The 22,082-nt window shown below is 34.2% G+C and overlaps 1 pseudogene; it reads right to left on the bottom strand.

The window, feature by feature from the left end:
* Positions 1-5,323: 5,323 nt before the first annotated feature.
* On the bottom strand, positions 5,324-21,732 carry LOC115992683 (annotated as a pseudogene).
* Positions 21,733-22,082: the final 350 nt, after the last annotated feature.

The following is a 22,082-nucleotide window of genomic DNA, read 5'->3' as shown; positions in this document are numbered from 1 at the left end:
TCGGTTTTTCATGCTCAAACCCATCAACAGACCCGCTAGTCTCGGGTTTTATGGGCGAAGACTTGCCGCCGACCGTCCCCGGTATCAGGTCTACCAGTTTTCGAGCCGGGTTGGTCGAGTTCTAGGTCTACTTGGACACTCATAGCAACGAGCGATGCTAAATAGCTATATAGCTATTTTAGTTTTACCAAAACTCAAAAATGCATGTTACAATAGTGGAGTCATAGCTGAAATTTAAAAAAAAAAATTATTTCAAAAATTATAATAAGTTACTAAAACAAATATTAATATTTTTTTTACTCATATCTCTTCTACCTTGTCAATATCTTTTTTTAGCCCTTTTTTATTCTCCTTAACTCACTACTCTCTCTCCTTTAATAATTATTATATTAAAAGCTCATAAATATTTAAAGACTAATTGATAGAATTATTAGATTGAAATACTTTTCGGACAAAAATAAAAAGAAAAAGAAAAAGAAAATTTGAACCTTTAAAAAAATTGAAATGATTTACGTTAACCAATAATTTTTTTTATTTGAAATTTGTAGAGTTTCCAAGTCAACTATTGGAAGTCCTAACTCATTAGGATTTTTTTTTTCATTCTTTTTTTTCACCTCCACATATCTTGCTTAGAGTTGTAGCCCATTAGTCTTTCATTATAAGGTTTGTTTGTTTGTTTTCTTTTTTTTTTTTTTTTTTTTTTTTTTTAACCTCCACACATTTTGCTTTGAAGTCTTGTCACTTGCTTCTTGATTGACTACTTAGTTTCTACTTTCAAGTGAGTGTACCAAAACTAAAAGGAGAGACAGACACACGTTGAGAAATAAATGAAGAAGATGAAGGGGTTGTAGAAACAGAGGCCAGCGAAACAAAGGAAAAGAAGAAGAAATGTGTAGCAGAGACAAATACGAAGAAGAGGAGGAAAAACCAAGGTAAGAGTGAGGAGGTGGATCTTGAAATTTTGGGGGTTTTCTGAGTTTTTTTGTTTTGCTCGGTATCTATTTTCCAGCCGAAACTCAGTATTTATCCCAGTATGCCCGAAATGGTTTCGGTACAACCGGTATTTAAACCGAAATGAAAGAAGAGCATTTTTGTACTGGCCTAAGCACCAGTACTGCAAATTCCGACAGTACCGGCCAGTATGGTATGAAATTAACTTCCTTGGTTTAAATATCTTGGGTTCAATCTATAGGCCCCATTTAATAGGTTCAATAGCATGTGAAAATATATATATAAAAGCGAAAAAGAAAAAGAAAAAGAAAAAAAAGAAAGAAAAAACCCTACTTTTTCCATTTTGACTTGACCAATTTTCAAAACATTAACATCATATTATCTATTCTAAATTATACTTCATTAAAATATCAAATTTTCTTAATTTTTTAAATTGTTTCTATCTCTTCACACATTATAACCATTATTCACTCTCTTCATTTATTTTTAGGAAATGCAAAGAAAGAATAAAAAACTAAAAAGCACAACCATGGTTTTAAAAACTGGACCAGACCGGCTGGTTTAATTGGTTCAACCAGAAACTGGACCTTAATCTGGTCCGGTTATTAGTTAAAACTAGAAATGAAAAAAATCGAACAAACAGTATAAACTGCCAGTTCAACCGGCATAACCGGAAACAAGTGTGGTTAAACCGGTTTTAGCATTTTTTTCATAAATACTTCAGCTGTTGTTTTTTTTAACCAAAAATAAAATAAAATAAAATAAAAAATAAAAAAGAGATTTTTTTTTTTTTTTTTTCCAGATTTTAGAAGAGAGATTTTGACTCAAATTTAAGAAGAGAGATTTTGAATTTGAAAATGCTCTCTCAAGTATGAAGTGGTGAAGCCTAAGACACCCATAGTGACCCAAAAAATCAGATTTACTTTACTTGCCTTTTGCTCAAAAGAAAAAAAAGAAAAAAAAAAATCAGATTTGGAGGAAGAACCAAAGAAGCCCAAAGCAGATCTGTCATTTGTAATGATTCGTTTGCTTCAGCCTTCAGTTGAGGCTTGTTTTTGCTGCTCTTGAGTCTTGCCTCTTGCACATGAACATATTCACGAGAGAGAGAGAGAGAGAGAGAGAGAGAGAGAGAGTATTGAAGAAAAAGATATAAAAAGCAAAAAGTGAGATGGGATGGGATATGAACAGAATTATAAAAAGCAAAACGTGAGATGAATGGATTTCAAAATGTGTGGTAGTTAGGATGTTAACGTGTAGAATGTGCGGGGAAAAAAAAATATCAAGTGGGCAATGATATTGTTACCCATTGGTGCACTTAATAGAATGTGTGGAGAAAAAAAAATATCAAGTGGGCAATGATATTGCTACCCATTGGTACACTTATTTTTTGTTATTTGAAAGGTTAAAAATAATTAAAATATTATATATTGGGCTTGTGGGTGCTTGTATATGTTTTTTTTTTTGGTTGAATTGTGGTAAGCTAAAGTTTAATGTTTTACTATTATTTAATTTTTTTTAGTTAAAATAACGAGTTTTATAAAATTATTTATTTATTTATTTTTATAATTATTAATTAAATTATTTGTGACATCACCGGTTCAACCATTGGTTGGACTCTGGTCTGACCAGAAAACCGGTAATCAGTTCTTTTTTCGGTTCTTTTACCGTACCGGTTTTTAAAATCATGTGCACAACTACAATGGTTGTGTATATTTGCACAAATACTGTAGCAAAAATGTATTTTGCACAATGGAAGCATAAGCATTAGGTGGGTGATTTTTTGGGTTTGTTAGGCAAAATTTGGCTCTTATGCCATTTTACCATAGTTGATGCAAGTGTTCTAACACTACGAATACAAGTTCCCTATCTTATTTTTTTGTATTCCACTAATCACAACTTATCATGTATTCATTCAACTTTTCTTATAAAATAACCAAAATTCAAAATGAAAAAAAAAAAAAAAAATCGGTGAATCATAAAAGTGAAATACAAAAAAAAAATAGTACGCAACATATGTATTTCTAAGACTGCCCACTAGGGTAATTGGGCTGCATTCACTACTACATAAGCTAAAAACCCTTTTCAGCTGACAATTACTAGTGGGCCGTTGGGATGCATTAGATGTTTGAAATGGGCTTTTAGGTGGGTTTGTTGCAATCACAACAAGCTATTCTGTTGTTGAGCCATGGGCTGCCACTATGAGTGGTTTTTTTTTTTGGACAAATTTTAGTTATTCAAAATTGATTATAGTTTTAGACTATAACTTTACTTGATATTTTTTTATTTGAGGTGAATTTTGACAAATCCATAATTGGATTACATCTTCTTATATCCTCCATGCTTAAAAATTTTCTAAAAAATTAAAAATCAATAGTGTACGGCACCTAACACCCAACTTCATATTGGGCCTGGGACCATGAATTAATGATATGGGCCAAAGGTCCAACCTTCACATCAATAAGAGCCCCGGCCCAAACCCACGAATAGCTACCAATGTGAATTGAGTGTTGTCCGGACACTTAAAAGGTAGATTGTGTACGCCCCGCTCACAGGATGCTCGGGAAACCATTTTCGGGCACTATGCACATGCTCGGTCACATTGTCCGAACACATTGTCGTTTAAGTGCCAGGCAGAACCTTAGGAAACTTCGTTGTCGAACACATTAACTGAAATGGGAACCATTTCCAAAGCCACTCATGCCTAAAAATCCACTTAAGTTCATTGACATTGGACCCTTCTTTGCACTAAGGGAGGAGATAATGATGATCACCCCATTAACAAAGGCTATAAATAGGGGAAATGAATGGATAGTTAGGGGATGCAAGTCTGAGGAAAGAAAAGAGTAAGTGAGATAGAGAGGAGATAAAATGGAGAAAGAGAGAAAAGTGACTCCATTGGGTCCCTTAGCCTAGGACAACCTAAAGTAGAATACCCAGACCCACCAGATAAATAAATTGTGAACCCAAATAGTGGTTTGGCCCAACAAGCCCGTCTTTGGAGCCTACAAATAGTTATGTCATCAATAAATTTTTTAAATTGTAAGTTTTTGTAGTTTAAAATTATGCATAAAATATAAATTTATAGATCATATAGTAAATAATATTCGATTGACACAAAATTTGACATATGTATTAAGAGTGTAAAGAAAATGCAATCAATAGTTAGATTTTTAAAATATGTAGTAGTGTTTATTTTATTGAGTAAGGTTAGCTACAGCTAATTTTGTAGCTAAACTTTGTCCTTTCTATAAAAAAAATAATTATTTATTTATTTTTTAACTGCATAGATCTTGATTGGGATCATTATTTTGGCCTGTTTGGATACTGATGATTTGCTCCAGTATCTACGTTTTGGCTTTTTTTTTTTTTTTTGAGAAGCGCGTTTCAACAACTATTCTGCTTTTTCAGTGGGTCCCATGCACTGTTCATGGGACCCACAAACTTCTTTTTTTCAATAAAACTGTCATTAAAAATGAGTCACGACACTATTCACACATTAAAAAATTATTTTGTTACAGTATTTTTAGTTTTCAGTTTTCAGCAAAATAGGCGGTATCCAAATACATCGTTGAGCTACAAACAAGTCTGCTGCCAAACTTTGTCCAAATAGCAACCATCAGAATATGCTTGTCATTAGCTAAGTTCTAGCACTCTGTGTTTGCCATCATAAAGATTCATAAGGGCTGTGTATCTTCTTAAAGTGCATAATGAGTAATAAGGAACTGCGGGAAAGAATGGTAAAGAGAAAAAGCATAATGAAGCATTGAAAATTTGAAACAGCTTTTTTTTTTAAACTATATGTAAAAACCAAGAATATAGAAAGCAATCCCTCCTTGGCAACATTTTCAAGGTTATAGCATTTGATTTGTGAGTATGTAAGGGGTATTTGGTAATGATTTTCTACTTGTGAGATCCACAAACATACCAAGCCATATGATCATCTCTTAAAATGGATTTTCTTAGTATCTGGTTCAATTGCATATACTATCCAAATGTTTTTGCAAATTAATCTCCCACTTACGTAAAAATGTACATTCCCAGAAGTCAGAAGTGTGAATTGGCAGATTGTTCATTAACCTAATAAGCTAGTTACTGAGATGTCTTCAAATATCTAGATTCTGGACTAGGGAACTAAAAAAAATGTTTAGTTCAAATGTTCAATCTGTACAAAAGACTTGAATTCTAACTTCAAGAGAAGTTGATTTACATATTGTGCCAGCTAACATAGTTTCCAAAATAATATATAAATATTAAAATTATGGAACATTCAATATGAGAAAATAAAGTTCAAGACAAGGAAACAGAGTGTTAAGAGTTAAGATAACATTTATTTGCATATGCTTATATCACTTTCTTTAAGACAACGCATAATTCAGAAACTGAGTAAGCCCTTCTCCTTTAAGCTTTAAATCATGTCTTTGAGACTTACCTCCAAAGGAATGAAGTTAATACCCAAGCTTCTTGCTTTCTCCTGGGATACCTTGAATATCGGCACAGGTGGCTTGTCATCTTCAGGTCAGCCATGAAAAAGACACAATTTACTATTCTTCAAACTTTGTGATGTATAGAAAAATTTGATGCATGAAGTGGATAATGGAACACATTGTCATCATCAAGAGAGGCAAATTTGTAAACAAAAAAAATTTATCCTTTTTTTGTTTCTTTCTATACGGACAGTTGAATCATAATCGTAACCCCTTTGAGAACATTAAACATTACTACTTAAAAAAAAAGAACATTAGACATTACTGAAAAACATCGCTCTATATGCATGTCCTTGCATATACTCCCAAAAATTGCAAGTGTACAAACGATTTTATGATAACTTGTGTCTTCACTTTTTCTGCAACACAGTTGCAAAATACACAAATTAAAAAGATATCCGACAATCTCAAGCATTCTATTCAAAAACATATTGACGGATTATATCACAGAAGAAAAATATTCCTTTGACCAGAATGCTACTCTTACAGACCATGTACCATTGAATGACAGGTTTGCAGTGCCTTGACTAAATTTCAGGCTTTAGACATCAAAGCTGGCAGCTGCAAACCAATTGAATCCCAAGAGGGGGGAACTACTTCAGGTTTCTGTTTCAGGGGTCAAAACGTCTTAGAATCTACGTTACATCACAAGTTACAGAAACCATTCAAAGAAGCAAATATTGTGGCATTACCAAATTGATGAATCTAATTAGAGCCTCATGTCATATCTTAGGTAGGCTCAGTTACAAGAATACCTTTTCACCACACAGCACTATCCATGGTAAATAGTAGTTGAACCATGGGCTAATCTACTCATTGTTGCCTTCCTCTGCCCTTGGGTCAATATTCATCACTAGTTTTCTATGTACAATCCCAAACTGTGTTGTCTTTCTTCAGCTTTCCTCAGACAGCTTAAAGTTATTTCACAGATTTTTGCTTCAACCACTCTAAATCTCAATGGAAATATGGCCAACTCCTGTAGTTTTCATTCTCCAGCATCAACAGAAACTTTGTAAATATAGTGCCTAATCTATGAGACATGTTGTAATATCCAGTTTTATACTTAAAGACCCTGGCACGATTCTTTTCTAACAAATTAATGAAGAAGTTCTAACTATTCCTAATAACACGCGTCTACCACGATCAAAGTACCCATGCTACTTTTTCCTGTAATTAGTCAGAATTATTATCATATAAACTAAAAAAAACTTCAATGTTACCGGGGCATTTGAAAGCTAAAGAATGTTGGAGGGAAATCGAAAAAGATCTAGAAAAATGGTTGGGCATGGCTTCTTTCTAATCTGTTGCTTGATGGGAACAGCTTGTCAGATATAAAGAGAACCAGTAAATCAAAAACAAGCAACATAACCTCGCAGGGAACAGTAAAACATGCAAACTGAACCTAGTTGCCTCTGTCTATGGCACCAAAGAGGAACATTCCATACCATGTAAGTAACATAACTCACTTTTGGGTTGGGAACAAAGCAGGGAAAAGTTCACCCAATATCTTGAGTCTCAGAATGGGGTGTAACTCTTTCAACTAAACAATATCGGCCACTAGCAGATGGAGTCTCAAATGCTTGAATATGTGCATTTTCCACGTCTCGAATATCAACAAATATTATACAATTTAAATATCTGCTAAAAAGCACATTGTTGAGCACTGTATTTGAGAAAAGTTATTTCTATACACGGAATATAGGATAATCCTGATCTACGTATTTCAGGCGGGGCACTTTGCAGGTCAAAATCGTTGAATTCAGGTGCATTTCAAAAAATCAGGTGTGATTTCACCTTTTTTTTTTTTTTTTTTTTTTTTTTTTTTTTTCTCTTTATAATTGATTTACATTCCATATTATTAGAACTAGATTTCAGTAATGAATAGGGGAAAAAATGGTAGCATAAGGTATCCCAAGAAATAAACCTTTTATCATAACAAAATATCAGGAACATACGAACATTTACCTAGCTCGACTATTGATACAGTTATTGTTCATTCAAACAACCAAACCAGAAAGTTAGAATATTAGATCCAAGGTTCCTAGTATTAGAGAAAATTTTCCAGCACTTACAATTTATAGCCCCATATCAATACTTATTACGCTTAGAACATATGCTACCTTATTTAGGTAAGGCAGTTCAAACACCAAAAGAACTAATTCTGTACTTTTTGTTGTCTTTCTGAGATTGAGCAAAACAGATAATTGAACATTTAAAAGTCATGTAGTAGAATAGAAAATACACAATATCCTTATGGGTTGCAAAGAGTACCATTTATGAGATTCAGAATTGTGTCCACACTGAATGTAGTAGTTGACTGTAAGAGAGGACCAATAACAGGCCCTGGATTCATTGTTATCATGTCAATCCCATTCTCTTTAGCAAATTTCCAAGCAGCCTCCTCAGCCAAGGTTTTTGAGAGCACATACCAAAGCTGAAACCAAAAATAAATAAAAATAAAAAGAACTTTAAATGAGAGAGATTCTTCCAGGGTTAAGTTCAGGACCAAAAACAATGCATTATCTATTATATTCTACTAGTCGCAGACCCGCACATTGCGCGAGATAATTATTTTTTAGGGTGATCTTATTAAATATATTTGGGGTAATAAGTAATAACACTCTCCCATTCTGTTTATATTAATAACAAAATATTTTAACTTTATTTAAGAATCTGTTTATAAATGTTTAACCATGGTTAGTAAAGACATTACTCATAATTTTAGCATTAAAATACAAATTTATAAAATACCAAAACATTTGAAATGACAAATCTCTCCATAACTCATTGGGAAAAGAAAAGGAAAAAAAAAAAGGAAAAGACATTACTTAATATTTTGAAATACACTTTAATTTAAAATTTTAAAATAAGAGAATTTAATTTTAAAATTAAGGTTAATTTTGGAACCTACCTTAAGCACATGCAAGTTAGTACACAATATTTTAATATTAATTTAACAAAGTTTGGTCAAACAAATGTAAAGGGTGAAAATATTTTTTCCTTTCAAGTTTGAGGTAGAGTGTCATTTCTTCAAACCTCAAGAAAGAGGAATGTAATTACCTCTATATTATTATTATTGTTGTTGTTGTTGTTGCTGTTATTAATAATTGATTTTTCATTTTCTTCTAAGTTAATAAAAACCTTACATATACCTTTTTATTTATTTATAGAATATACATTTTTTTAACCTTTACATATCTTATTTTTTAATGTCAATCTTTACATATACCTTAAGTAAACTCTATAAATTCCACTTCTTTAGATGTGCAAAATCATAGACTACTACTTCATAATGATAGTAGCTAATTAGTTTTATCACTCTTTTTCATAATTTCATTTATAACTTTTTTTACTATTATCATAATTTCATTTCTTATGTAATTTCTATTATTTCATGAGAACATCTCCTTTTAGTTATGAATTAGAGTTTGATTAGTTTTAAGTTTAAATATATTGCTATGATTGTGTTTAATTATTGATTATTGATTCAATTTTTTAAGTGAATGTAACAGTTGATTTTATTGCACTATAAATTTTTAATGTTCTTCATATTGGTCATATTTATTTTTTATTTTTACTTCTCCTTACAACCTTTTTGTTTTCCAATTAATAGTTACTAATTGACATTTGATTTTTTTTTCTTTACCATCTCTCTCTCTCTCTCTCTCTCTCTCCATAGGCAATCTATTGTTTTCCAAAACTTGATGATTATTTTATTGCATTAAATATGCATTGTAGTTTTTTTTTTTTCATTTAATTTTGCTACCCTTAAGTTAGTATATCCATAACTATTAGTTTATTTATATTATATTTGGTTTGATATCCTCATTATTATTATTATTATTATTATTAATTTAGTGTTTCCCAATTGGCATTTGTTTTGTATTATATTTTTTCTTTGATGTATTGGGTTTGAGAATGAGTGTGTCCCTAGTATTACTCCACTTTATGAGGACACTTTTATTTATTGAATTTAAGTAAAATTTTAAAATTTTAATTTTTTTTAAATAAAAAAGGAGAGAAATTAAAATATAAATAATTTAATGATATGGAAGATGTGGGGAGATGAATAGTGATATTAAGGTAGAAGGTAGTGGGGAGATGAAAAGATAAAGGTAAGGAAAAAGCTTGGACAAAGTGTAGATGAAAAAAAAAAGAGTACAATTTTTTAAGGATAATTTTATTGATTTAAATTTAAATAAAATATTCCATGTTTAATTATTATATATATATATATATATATATAGATGTGACTGAATTTAACTGTTGAATAACATAAGATGAGAAGAAAAAAAAGGAAAAATAAAATATATAACAATAAATACCAATAAAGAGAACAATTGCACATAAAAGATTTTTATTCTTTCTTATAACTCTAATTAAGATTGATGATTTTTTTTTTAATATGTGGTTTTAGAATTGTGTTTTTTTAATTTCCCATTAGAAAGTCTTTTCTTTCCCTTTTATAATTTTCAATGAATTTTGGTTTGGATTAATACTTAGTTGTTCTTGGAAATAGGAATTTGAATATGCCTACCAATTTTTTGACTAATAAATTATTATAAAATCTATTTTTTATTTCTTTAGTTTTATTTTAATTTTGGTTAAGTTAACCTTGTAATTTTGTGATGATTTTTTATTATTATGGTAATTTCCTTATTCCATAAGAGATGAGTTGTATATTAAGCAAATGTAACACACTACAAAAAAGTTAGAAGAATATAGTTCACCTTAAAAAATATTAATGAAATACACAAAAAAAAAATATTAAAATGATATCCACCCCAAATGTTTTCCTATAATGACAAGCTTTATCTTTTAACCTTTAAGAAATACAATGCAATAACCAAAGGATATGCCCCTTTAATATATTGTCTCTAATCAAATAAACAAAGGCTCTTGTCCCCTTTAGGTACAGGTTTATATGGAATTCAATTGTTTTCAATTTCTTCTTTCCTCTGTAAGAAAGAACCATCAACCTTAACTAACCAAAAAAAAAAAACCATCAACATTAATTAGAGTTATAAGAAAGAACAAAAATAGGATAACATTTAACAATTAAAGAGAGAAAAAAAATTTAAAAACAAATCTAAATGGCATTAACCAATGTGGAGTTTTAATGAACTCTTGGTCTACCTATAATATAATAGAGAAAATAAAAATGAGACTAATACTGATTCTAGGAAACATATATAGAGAAATAGAAATAAGGATGCTAATTAAAGAACATTGACAATACCATCAATCCCGTTTAAAGCTTAATCATAGCTCCACTAATTTGCTGACTTTCAACTTTTGGCTAGTATATATTCAGGCATTCTCCAATGCCATAAAATTCCTTATTGCCTGGTTTTACTTGAATTCCGGCAAACTACCCAATCAAATTAAGGAGAAAATAAGAATAATGATTCTAGTGTAGAAAAAAAAAATCCCAAAGATTAGTAATTTGGCATAAATAGAAGAATATATAAAAAAATTCATCGAAAAATTGAGAGAGAAAGAGAGAGAACCTTTTTTTGAATTCTGGCAAACTACCCGATTAAATTAAGTGAGAAAATGAGCATAATGATTCTAGTGTAGAAAAAAAAAAAGAAAAAGAAAAGAAAGGATTCCCAAAGATTAGTAATTTGGCATAAATAGAAGAATGTATAATAAAATTCATTGAAAAATTGAGGGAGAGAGAGAGAGAGAATCACTTTTTTGTGAGAGAAAACCATGCATATAATGGAATAGATAGTTACAAATTTATAGTAAGAGAATGTGAATAAGAAGAGACAAAATAAAGGAAGTTGAAGAGAAAGAAGAAGAAAATATATATGTGGAGGGTAGTGGGGAGATGAAAAGAAGAAGAATAATATTTATGTAGAAGGTAGTGGGGAGATGAAAAGAAAAAGAATAATATTTATGTAGAAGGTAGTGGGGAGATGAAAAGGTAAGGGTGGAGAAAGTGTAAATATTAAAATAAAATAAAAAGTAAATGTTAAAAACAATTATAGGAAAATTGGAAAGAAAATGATAATGAGGTGGACGATGATGTGGCTCAACTGGAGCGCAGCAACAATAAATGCTACGCTTCAGCTTTTAGATATATATAGATTTAAAAAGTTGTTTAATATTATCATGAGAATGTGAATCTATCCAACTTCACTGCAATGACTAACTGTATCATGTAGATCTTTTTAAAATGTATCTAAAACAGTCAAGATCCTAAAAGAATTCTACCATATCCGCAATGTAAACGAAGGACTACAAGAATGATTTTTGTCAGTCAGTAGTATTCATAGATATGAACAAACATCCAATTAAAGTGTTTAAATTTAAATATAAGAGTTTCTATACAGGATAAATATAACAAGGGATACTAAGAATTCAGGGAGTAGAACCTATGCACACCTTTGATTCCTCACAAGTAACTGGATCAGAAAACCAAGTTTCATCCAAAATCACAACAGGGGTAAGAGGTTTTCTGCTGCACATGATTGCAACAATTGAAGACGTTACAATAAATCTCTTGATAGAAGAAAATTTTGAACATGATTTAAGAACATTAAGCGTTCCCTTCACTGCTGGATCAATCAACTCTGCCTGAAACATGGGAAAAAGTGGAAAATTAAGCAATCAAAACTAATCCCATTTAACTTTTCAAACAGTTTTGGTTGCCACCACCTTGGAATGAGAATTTTGTAAGTATGAAACCATTGTGACCTTTGCCTCTACACACTATCTATCAACACTAGGAGAGTAAACCATACCATATAACTTCTCTTTTTTGGAGCTTTTTTATTTAGCACACTACTCAGTATTAAGGCTTGGCAATTCTTCTCTCCAAAGTCAACTCTAGTTGCTCAATTTGGCTTTCACTTTTTACCCCCAAACTCTATTTGCTTCAATAAAATCAACATCACAACCTTTGAAATGTTGGCCAAGGCACGTGCACAAAGTAAGAATCACAGATTACTAAATCAAGTAATCATGCATGTTACTCTAAGTTGTTGTAAATTGATTCAAGCAACATGGAGCACCAACCGGACAAAAAGAAGCAAGAATGTGAATATCACCATATTTACAGCAAAATTGGAACAATATATTAACTGATTGAGTTTGCTTCAAGGAAAAAAAAACGCTATAAGATGAACCTGTGGGTCACTGGCTGCAAGAAAAACAGGTGACGCTGTATGAAATACACCTACACATTCATCAACTACAGAATCAAATGATCCTTCTTCCAGTAAATTTGCCTTGAACAACTTAAGTCTCTCCTTTGCTCCATCAAGCAGAAGTAAGCGGTCTGTTTTCTTTGGATCATCTATGGAATATACAAACATAACTAGTGAATTATGAAAGTTCAACAACGACACTTTCAAGTAATATACATATACAAACATTGATTTTTTTTCCTTCAACATCCAAAATGGTTAATCAAGATGAATAATACCCTTAGAATGAGAGTTTACACTATCTTTATCCTTTTATGCGAACTCGTGGAAAAATGATTTCTTAGTAAACATATTGCAACATACATGAAAAGAACTATAAAAAAATGCCTTACTGATTTACTTATTAGGAAAAGCAATACTGCTACTTATCACTAATCAAGCATAATTATTTTTCACCAGACACTTATTTGTTGGTCTATTTATAACACACAAGCCTTTTTCATGCATTTAACAAGTGGAATATGCACACTCTAAGTCCTGGAATTACAGATTTACCATTACGGCCAATACTTGAGCATGACAGCTATATGGTGATGGGAAACAACTATTGTCTGGCATGTTATCTTTCAGTGCATTCTTATATGACAAGCTTGTAAAAACTAGAGAAATGACAAATAAAATATTTTAAGTGTTGCAACTTGCAAGGTCTCAAGCCATTTCATGACATCAACCAGTGTTGGCTGGTATTAGGCCTTCAATCCACAAACAATGGTATTGTTGCAATCTACATGAAGTTGAACCTAAATTGCCTCCTGAGATAGATGTAATTGTGATGTGCCTGTAGGGGCTGACTTTGGTTTAGGTCCTTTAGGACACCACAAAAAGAAGATGTAAGGTTGAATTTATTCAACCATCTTATTGGCTTTATTCCGTGCCAAATTTGCTTGTAATTCAGCATTTAGTAACCCTGTATTTAGGTGGGTTTGATGTAAGGGTAGTGGGTGAGATAGAGTGAAGTTTGCTCAAGAGTGTGCAAGAAAACAGAGTGTCGCGGCTGGGACTCGCGGGTGACTCGCAACTGCAAGCCGCTAGAAGCTGCACACGTGCCAAGCATGCTGGAAGATGAACAGTCATGTTAGCTGGAGCACTACAGGACAAAACAGGATAACTGGCCATACGGTTATCTCGCGACTGGATCTCGCGACTTAGTCAAGCCGCAAGGTCAAGCCGCGAGCCACCCCTGTTTTGTAAAAACCTGACGTTTCACATTCCTCTCCACTCCAGTATAAATACCCCTATTACCCACGATTGAAAGAGAGCTTCCAGAGAGAATTTTGAGAGAGAAACCCTAGAGAAAAACTAGATTGATTCACACACAATCTATACCTTAGAGACTCTTCAAATTCCTCAACTCTCTTCCTCTCCATTGTCAAATCCTTGAGAGGCTTTATACCAAACCAGGTTCTCACCATCATCATCATTGTGAGACTGCTGTTTGGATTTCTGGGAAGCAGTTAGGAAGGAACCAATCTTCATTGGTTGATGCTACGGTCTAGTAGCGGAATCCGGGAAGCTAGAAAAGAAAAAGGTTCGGCGTAACCTCGTTGGAGCAAGAAGCTTGGAGGGCTTAGGTGCACTGGGTAGATTAGGCTTGGAGGGTCTATTGCTGTCCTTGTATCCCAACTATATTTTCTAGTGGATTGATTACCGCTTGGAGGGCGGCGGAGAGGTTTTTCGCCGAGGGCTTCGGTTTCCTCTTCGATAACACATCGCGTGTTGTCTTTGTGTTTGCATCTTCCTTCCTCTCTATCTTTGCCTTTTTATTTATCTGCTGTGGATATTAATCTGTTATGGCTTAGATAGTATTTAATCAATTTCGTTTGATAGCATATGTTAAGTTTCCGCACACTAGTTGTTTGACATATTGCTTGAATTGATTAAGTTGTTATTTGGGGGTCTAAACGTTCAAAGGTGTTTTTGTACACGTTTTTGAACTTTCAATTGGTATCAGAGCGGGTACACTGATATTGGTTTCATTACCATTGTGTGATCCTTGAATCCCTTTTGAGATGGATAGGTCTCAATCCCTAAATGCACCTCCATATTTTGATGGTAGTAATTATGCTTTTTGGAAGGTTCGAATGAGAGCTTTTCTGTGTTCTATTGATGAATCCGTTTGGGATGCTGTTGAGATTGGTTGGACCAAACCAGAGGCAGCAAAATCCACATGGGATAAGGCAGCACTTGCTGCATCTAATGCTAACAGTAAAGCACTCAATGCTATTTTCTGTGGTGTGTCTCCAGATGAATTTCACAGGATTTCTCATATTACCGTGGCCAAAGAAGCATGGGAGATTTTGGAAACTACCTATGAAGGCACGAAGAAAGTGAAAGACACCAAGTTACAAATGCTGACCACTCGGTTTGAGGAGCTCAAAATGAGTGAGGATGAGTCTTTTGACTCTCTCTATGGGAAGTTAAATGAAGTGGTTGTCAGCAAGTTCAACTTGGGGGAGAAAACGGAGGACTCGAAGATTGTAAGAAAGATCCTTCGATCATTGCCGGAAAGTTTTTGAGCTAAAGTGACAGCAATAGAAGAGAGCAAGGACCTCGATGACATCAAAGTGCAAGAGCTGGTGGGTTCTCTGCAGAGAGCAAAGAATAGTGCAACCCCTCAAAGGTCAGGAGGACCTAGAAATGAGAGAAGAAGTTGGGCTGGAGATCAATCTAGAGATCAGAATGGTGATCCCGGAATGATGAACGTGATGAAGATGATTGGTGCATTCACCAACTGCTTGGAAAGCTTCTCACGAAGGTTTGAAAGCCCTAACTCCCGTACCCAATCCTATAAGGAAATCACCCCAAACGCAAGTGACGTGAGGGTGAATAAGGGTACTCATGCACAAGCATTACAACATGTCCATGCATCAATACTTCCTATGCTTTGTGACTATGTTTGATTGTTTTGCTTGCTATTTTTGCTGTTGGTTGTTTGTTTGTCTTCTTGTACATTTCTTTAATTTTGTCTTATCAATCTTTTTGTCTCTTGTGTCAAAAATCCAAAAAACACATAAAAATAGAAAATCAAAAAGCTTGATTGACTTTGTTGAGCTTTTGTCTTAAAACTTGTTTTGCCTTGTACCTTTGTGCTAATGGCTTTGTGCATTTTCGAGCATTGCTTGTCTTTATGCACTTATATCACTGTGGGAAAAATCTTGAAATCTTTGTGATTGTTGTAAATAGATCTTCAAACTTGTCATGAATGATTAGTGAATGGTTCTGTTGATCTTGAGACTTGCATAGACTTGTGTCTATATATCTTCCCACTCTTTATTTTTGTTTTGCTAAAAAGAGCTCACCAAATGTAAATCTCCAAATGAAAATAGATATCGAGCTGCAAAAGCCTGTCGCACATTCTAGTATTTGACTAGGAAAAAGGGTAAGCGACCTTCTATTGAAGTGAATGTTCATTCAAAAAAAGCCAAAGGCTTATTCATTAAAGTGAAATATCATGTATCAATCTTACAATGAGAGGTGATTGACTCAAAAGATCAAAAAGATCAATTGTTATGTTTGAAAGTGGAGTCAAATGTAATGCTCCAAATCATGTTTTTCAAGTTTTGTGGGAGGTCATATATACATACTTCTATAATTGAGATAGGTCACATGATCTAGTGCTAATTGTGTATGCCTTGGTTGAATTGATCATTGAAGCTTCACATTAGACGAAGGACTATCTCATTGTTGATATCCACACACAACACACAAGTTTATGTTCAATAAATGCCATATTCATTTGTGTGATTGTACTTGATGAAATGTGTTTTCACATGCTCAATCTTTGTTATTTCAAGCACAAAAAGATTTTTGAGTGTTTTAGGTGCTTTTGGAAAGTATTTTTGTTTGAAAAATCTGAAAATTTCAAAAACCAGTTTTGCCCTGTTTTGGCGGCTCAGTCACGGGTATGTCAAGTCGCGAGTCTCAGTCGCATCTTCGCTGGTAATTTTTGGCGACTTGTTCGCGAGTGGAAGGTCCAGTCGCGAGGTTCACTCAGAGATTTTCGCGGCTCAGCTCGCGACTCGCTCGCGGGTAGACCTTCCAGTCGCGAAAAACACTTAGAAAATTTTTTCAAAATTTTGTTCTTGAGTGCTTTGGCGGCTTGAGCTGGCGACTGTATGGTGACTTAATCCAGTCGCGAAAATCGCGTGTCTTACAGAAATAAGAGCAGTTTTTAAATCATTTTCAGTTTTTCCCTCGAATTTTTGTGACTGTTCATCTTCTCCCTCCCAAACACTCCGTGCTCTCATTTCCAATCTCCATTGTTGCACACTTGTAGCTCAAAATCTTCACATCACAGGTATGGGTTTTCAGTTTTGCACTCGTTTCTACTTGATTTTGTGTTTTTCCCTTTGATTTTTCGCATATATTTGTGCTTTAGAAATGGGTTTGTGTTTCGGATTTTGCTCCTTGTTCATGCTTAGATTGCGAAGGCTGCTGCTAGAGTATGATTTGTTCTTAGTTGTTTCACTATTACTCTTCATTCTGCGCTTAGCTATGTGATTCTTTGAGTTTAACTGAACTTTGAGCTGTTGAGTTGTTTTCATTTTTTTTGGCTGTGAGTTTAATGTGCTAAATATGCCTGTTTTTTTTGTGATAATCTTTTGGGGGCAAATGTGTGCTTCACAATACTGTTTATGTGTCATATCATTTTCCAGTTTTTGTCTCATTGACTTATAACTGCCTTTAAGTTAGTGTCTATATCTGATGCTTTTATGTGTATTTCCTATCTTAGGCTTGTTTTTCCATGTGATTGATCTAAGTAGCTTGTGTTTAAATGCTTCAAGTTCATTTGTATGAATGATATCTCTTTGATAAATACATGTGACTGACTTGTTTTTACACATATATTGCTCTGCACTGTTGTGGCCTCTTCTGATTGATCACAGATGGCTCCCTCTCCTCCTAAGAAGAAAACTCCTGCAAAGAAGGCTGACAAAAGGTTGAAAATGGATTCTAAGCTATTTAGGTCAGTTCATCATTTTGAGAGATACAAGGATAACTTCATGAGTGCAGGAATTATTCAAGAAAGATTTGTAGATTTGGAGGATTTGAGACAAACCTTTATCCCAGGTTGTTTTGAAGGAAGGGGATGGGAAAAACTTCTGAGTGATTTCCCTGTAGTTTGTGAACCCTTGATTAGGGAATTTTACTCAAATGCTGTGATAAAGGAGAATGAGTTAAGTTGCTGGGTTAGAGGGAAAGAATTCATTTTAGATGCTCATGTCATAGATGATGCATTAGGACTTGAAGGATTAGATGATGAGGAATTTATCAACTACAAGGATAGGTCTGTCTCCATTGAAACAGTCCAACAAAGGATAGGTGGGCAGAGAGAAGGAAAATGCTTGAATACCACTGCCTTTCCAGTGGACATGAGGTGTTTAACAATCATCATGATGTTTAACCTCTATCCCATTAAGAAGTTGACTACAATAAATTGTGCTAGAGCAGTCTTTTTGATGGATCTCAAAGAAAAGAACTTCATAGACATAAGTTCCCACATATATGACACTATTGTGGATGAGACAAGAACAACCTCTAGGCCAAAACTGATCTTTCCCAGTTTGTTAATGAGGATTTTTAGAAGGAAGGGTGTTCCTATTCCACAAGACATCAGTCCCATGTCCACACCTTCTGCAATTAACAAGCTTACCTGCAAAAGGATAAGTGTTAGACTTCCAGGAGATGAAGATGAAGGTGATGAAGGAGAAGGTGTTCCAATGGAGACTGAAACAGAGGCAGCAGGGCATGCATCAACCTCAACACCCAGGAGGAGTGGCAAAAGACCAAGAGCATCAACTTCTTCAGATACACCTCCAGATGCTTTCCAAATCATTCTGGAAAGACTTGATGGGATTAGAGAAGTCCAGACTGAGCACTCTGAGAGGATGAAAGCTATGCAGGATCAGATTGATGTTTTGTCTGCAAAACTGGACAGCTTCACCACTCAACCTGAACACTGACCCTTTGGCCATTCCTGTCAAAAAGGGGGAGATGTTGTCTGTTGATAATGACATTGATGATCGATTGAGAAGCAGAAAAGCAGCCCTTAAGGGGGAGTAATGTGTTGAGGGGGAGTCATGTCAAACTCTAAGACCTTGTTTATACATATTTATGTTTTTGAGTACTATTTAGTGGTTTTATGGGTTTTGATACACTATGTTTTTGGTGTATTGTTTTTAAACTCTTAACTTATACTCTTGGTTTAAAGTTTAATATATTTTGATGATGTTTTTCAAGGTTGTTTGTGTTTTGTACCCATGTGCTTATGTAAGCTTTTAGGGTTATGTTTTTATGCATATTTGTAGGCTTTATGGTATGTACCTTGCTTAATGCAGCCTTTATACTATGTTGAAATCAGTACTTTAATCTAAATGGTATGCATTTTGGTTTATGTACTGTCACTCTTGTGCCCTTGTAGGATTGTTCCTAGATGCATATGACTTGTGTGATATGCATTGGTTGAGTGTTGAGCATACAAGTGTCTTGCCTTGTGCTTGTTAACTTGTATGTCCTTGTGTTCATTCCAAGTGTGAATGAGCATTGTGATCACTACCTTGTGGTGTTCACTTGGTTGATCAAGCCATGGTTTGTTTCATAACTCCATCTTTGCTTGATCACTTATTGCCTGTTTCATATGCATTTTATAATTCTCTGCTTACAATGATCATGGTGTATTGTTGTGTTTCAGGAGTATTATGTTCATATGATTCAAGTGCTTCACAGCTTCTAGAGTTAGGCGTGAGTGAGTTTTGTTCAACTTTTCCCAACTCACATGTTAAGTCTAGAGTCTGTTTTAGGGTTTTGTCACGGAATAGCCAAAGGGGGAGATTGTAAGGTTGAATTTATTCAACCATCTTATTGGCTTTATTCCGTGCCAAATTTGCTTGTAATTCAGCATTTAGTAACCCTGTATTTAGGTGGGTTTGATGTAAGGGTAGTGGGTGAGATAGAGTGAAGTTTGCTCAAGAGTGTGCAAGAAAACAGAGTGTCGCGGCTGGGACTCGCGGGTGACTCGCGGCTGCAAGCCACCAGAAGCTGCACACGTGCCAAGCATGCTGGAAGATGAACAGACATGCTAGCTGGAGCACTACAGGACAAAACAGGACAACTGGCCATACGGTTATCTCGCGACTGGATCTCGCGACTTAGTCAAGCCGCGAGGTCAAGCCGCGAGCCACCCCTGTTTTGTAAAAACCTGACGTTTCACATTCCTCTCCACTCCAGTATAAATACCCCTATTATCCACGATTGAAAGAGAGCTTCCAGAGAGAATTTTGAGAGAGAAACCCTAGAGAAAAACTAGATTGATTCACACACAATCTATACCTTAGAGACTCTTCAAATTCCTCAACTCTCTTCCTCTCCATTGTCAAATCCTTGAGAGGCTTTATACCAAACCAGGTTCTCACCATCATCATCATTGTGAGACTGCTGTTTGGATTTCTGGGAAGCAGTTAGGAAGGAACCAATCTTCATTGGTTGATGCTACGGTCTAGTAGCGGAATCCGGGAAGCTAGAAAAGAAAAAGGTTCGGCGTAACCTCGTTGGAGCAAGAAGCTTGGAGGGCTTAGGTGCACTGGGTAGATTAGGCTTGGAGGGTCTATTGCTGTCCTTGTATCCCAACTATATTTTCTAGTGGATTGATTACCGCTTGGGGGCGGGGAGAGGTTTTTTCGCCGAGGGCTTCGGTTTCCTCTTCGATAACACATCGCGTGTTGTCTTTGTGTTTGCATCTTCCTTCCTCTCTATCTTTGCCTTTTTATTTATCTGCTGTGGATATTAATCTGTTATGGCTTAGATAGTATTTAATCAATTCGTTTGATAGCATATGTTAAGTTTCCGCACACTAGTTGTTTGACATATTGCTTGAATTGATTAAGTTGTTATTTGGGGGTCTAAACGTTCAAAGGTGTTTTTGTACACGTTTTTGAACTTTCAGAAGACATCTGAAGGGTTTTTTTTTTTTTTTTTTTTTTCTAAGTATGTACTCACAGATATAACATAACAGGAATTTCTTCCTGTGGTGCACAAAGTATTGCTTTTTACTTGGGTATCAAACATCCATCAAAGGAAAAAAAAAACTCTAAAAGTTGGCTCTTTTGCTTAGGCATTTTTCCTTTTTCTAGAAAGCAACTATATTAGATTCTTAACATTTAATTTGTTATAAAGTGAAAGTAATGATAGGGTCAAGTAAAAAAGTAAGTAATGACAGGTAATTATGTGTTTGAAACAATGGTAACTGTTGCTTGAAATTCTGAATGATGATTGCCAAAACATTCAAAGATACGTTATAATAACCCTGCCCAAGTGAGAAAGTGAAAACTTGGTGCTTTTAATGGGATTTAGTAAAAGTTTTTCTTTTCAAGCTTTTCCTTCCTACTTCAAATCTTTTTGCATTTTGGTTTCAAGAAACTACTCTTTTATTGTAGTCAAACCAATATTTTTGTCTTCTTTAACATCATAAAATACTTCTTTAGAGCAAAAATTGAATCAGAACCTCATGGATGGCCTGAAAACCACTAGACCAATCCCTTGGTTAACCCTTGACACTGAACTTTTCAGAAACCCTTTTTTTTATATATACAAATGGAAAATAATATCCCTGATACTCTCTCCGTCCCCAAACCCCAATTTTCAAGAAACTATCATTTAAAGTACTGTTTTCAAAAATAAAAGTTACCAATTTTCAAAACTATCCCATGAATTTAAACTCAAAGGAAGGAAATAAGTAAATTGTATAGATTACTTATGAAATTGATATCTACTAGCTTAATAAAAGGGACAATATTTTATTTAGCTAAAAAAGACAACATTTTGACATATCCAAAGATAGATGTGTCAAATTGAAAAAGTTGAACCAAACCCATATTTTAAAGCATGCCAAAACAGTGTTGGATGCAACTGAAACTGAAAGAAACCAAATTTGAGAGAGAAAGAGAGAGAGAGTGTGTATACTGAATTGGGTCACGAACAGTGGCTTTGACAGTGTATCCACGTTGGAGCAAGAGCTTGACCAACCATGAAGCTATGTAACCAGAGGCTCCAGTTACACTCACCACATTCTCTGTTCCATTCATTATCTCTCTCTTCCCGGTCTTTTTTTGCAATTTAACACCATTTTGCTAACAATTTCATTAGTTAGCATGTTTTAGAAACTATTTAGGAAACTAAGCTGTGGGAAATTGAGTCTAACGCACTCAATTTTTGCAGATCTCAAACAATTTTTACAATTAATACCAAAATCCAATTGAAAGAGAGAGAAACCATAATTTTGACATGGAAGCACCTATATCCCCTAGGATAGGACTAGAAAACGTATCGTTGGAGAGATTTAGGAATTCAATCTCACCAACTAGAAAAGGAATAAGTCCTTCAAAGAGGTTGGAACTCAAATCAATGAATGCATTGAGAGCTACATTTATGGTCC

The sequence above is a fragment of the Quercus lobata genome, chromosome 5 (genome assembly GCF_001633185.2).
Source record: "Quercus lobata isolate SW786 chromosome 5, ValleyOak3.0 Primary Assembly, whole genome shotgun sequence".
Classification (NCBI taxonomy): Eukaryota; Viridiplantae; Streptophyta; class Magnoliopsida; order Fagales; family Fagaceae; genus Quercus; species Quercus lobata.
Note: the sequence above shows the minus strand (reverse complement) of the source record. Positions and strands in the feature narration are given on the sequence as shown.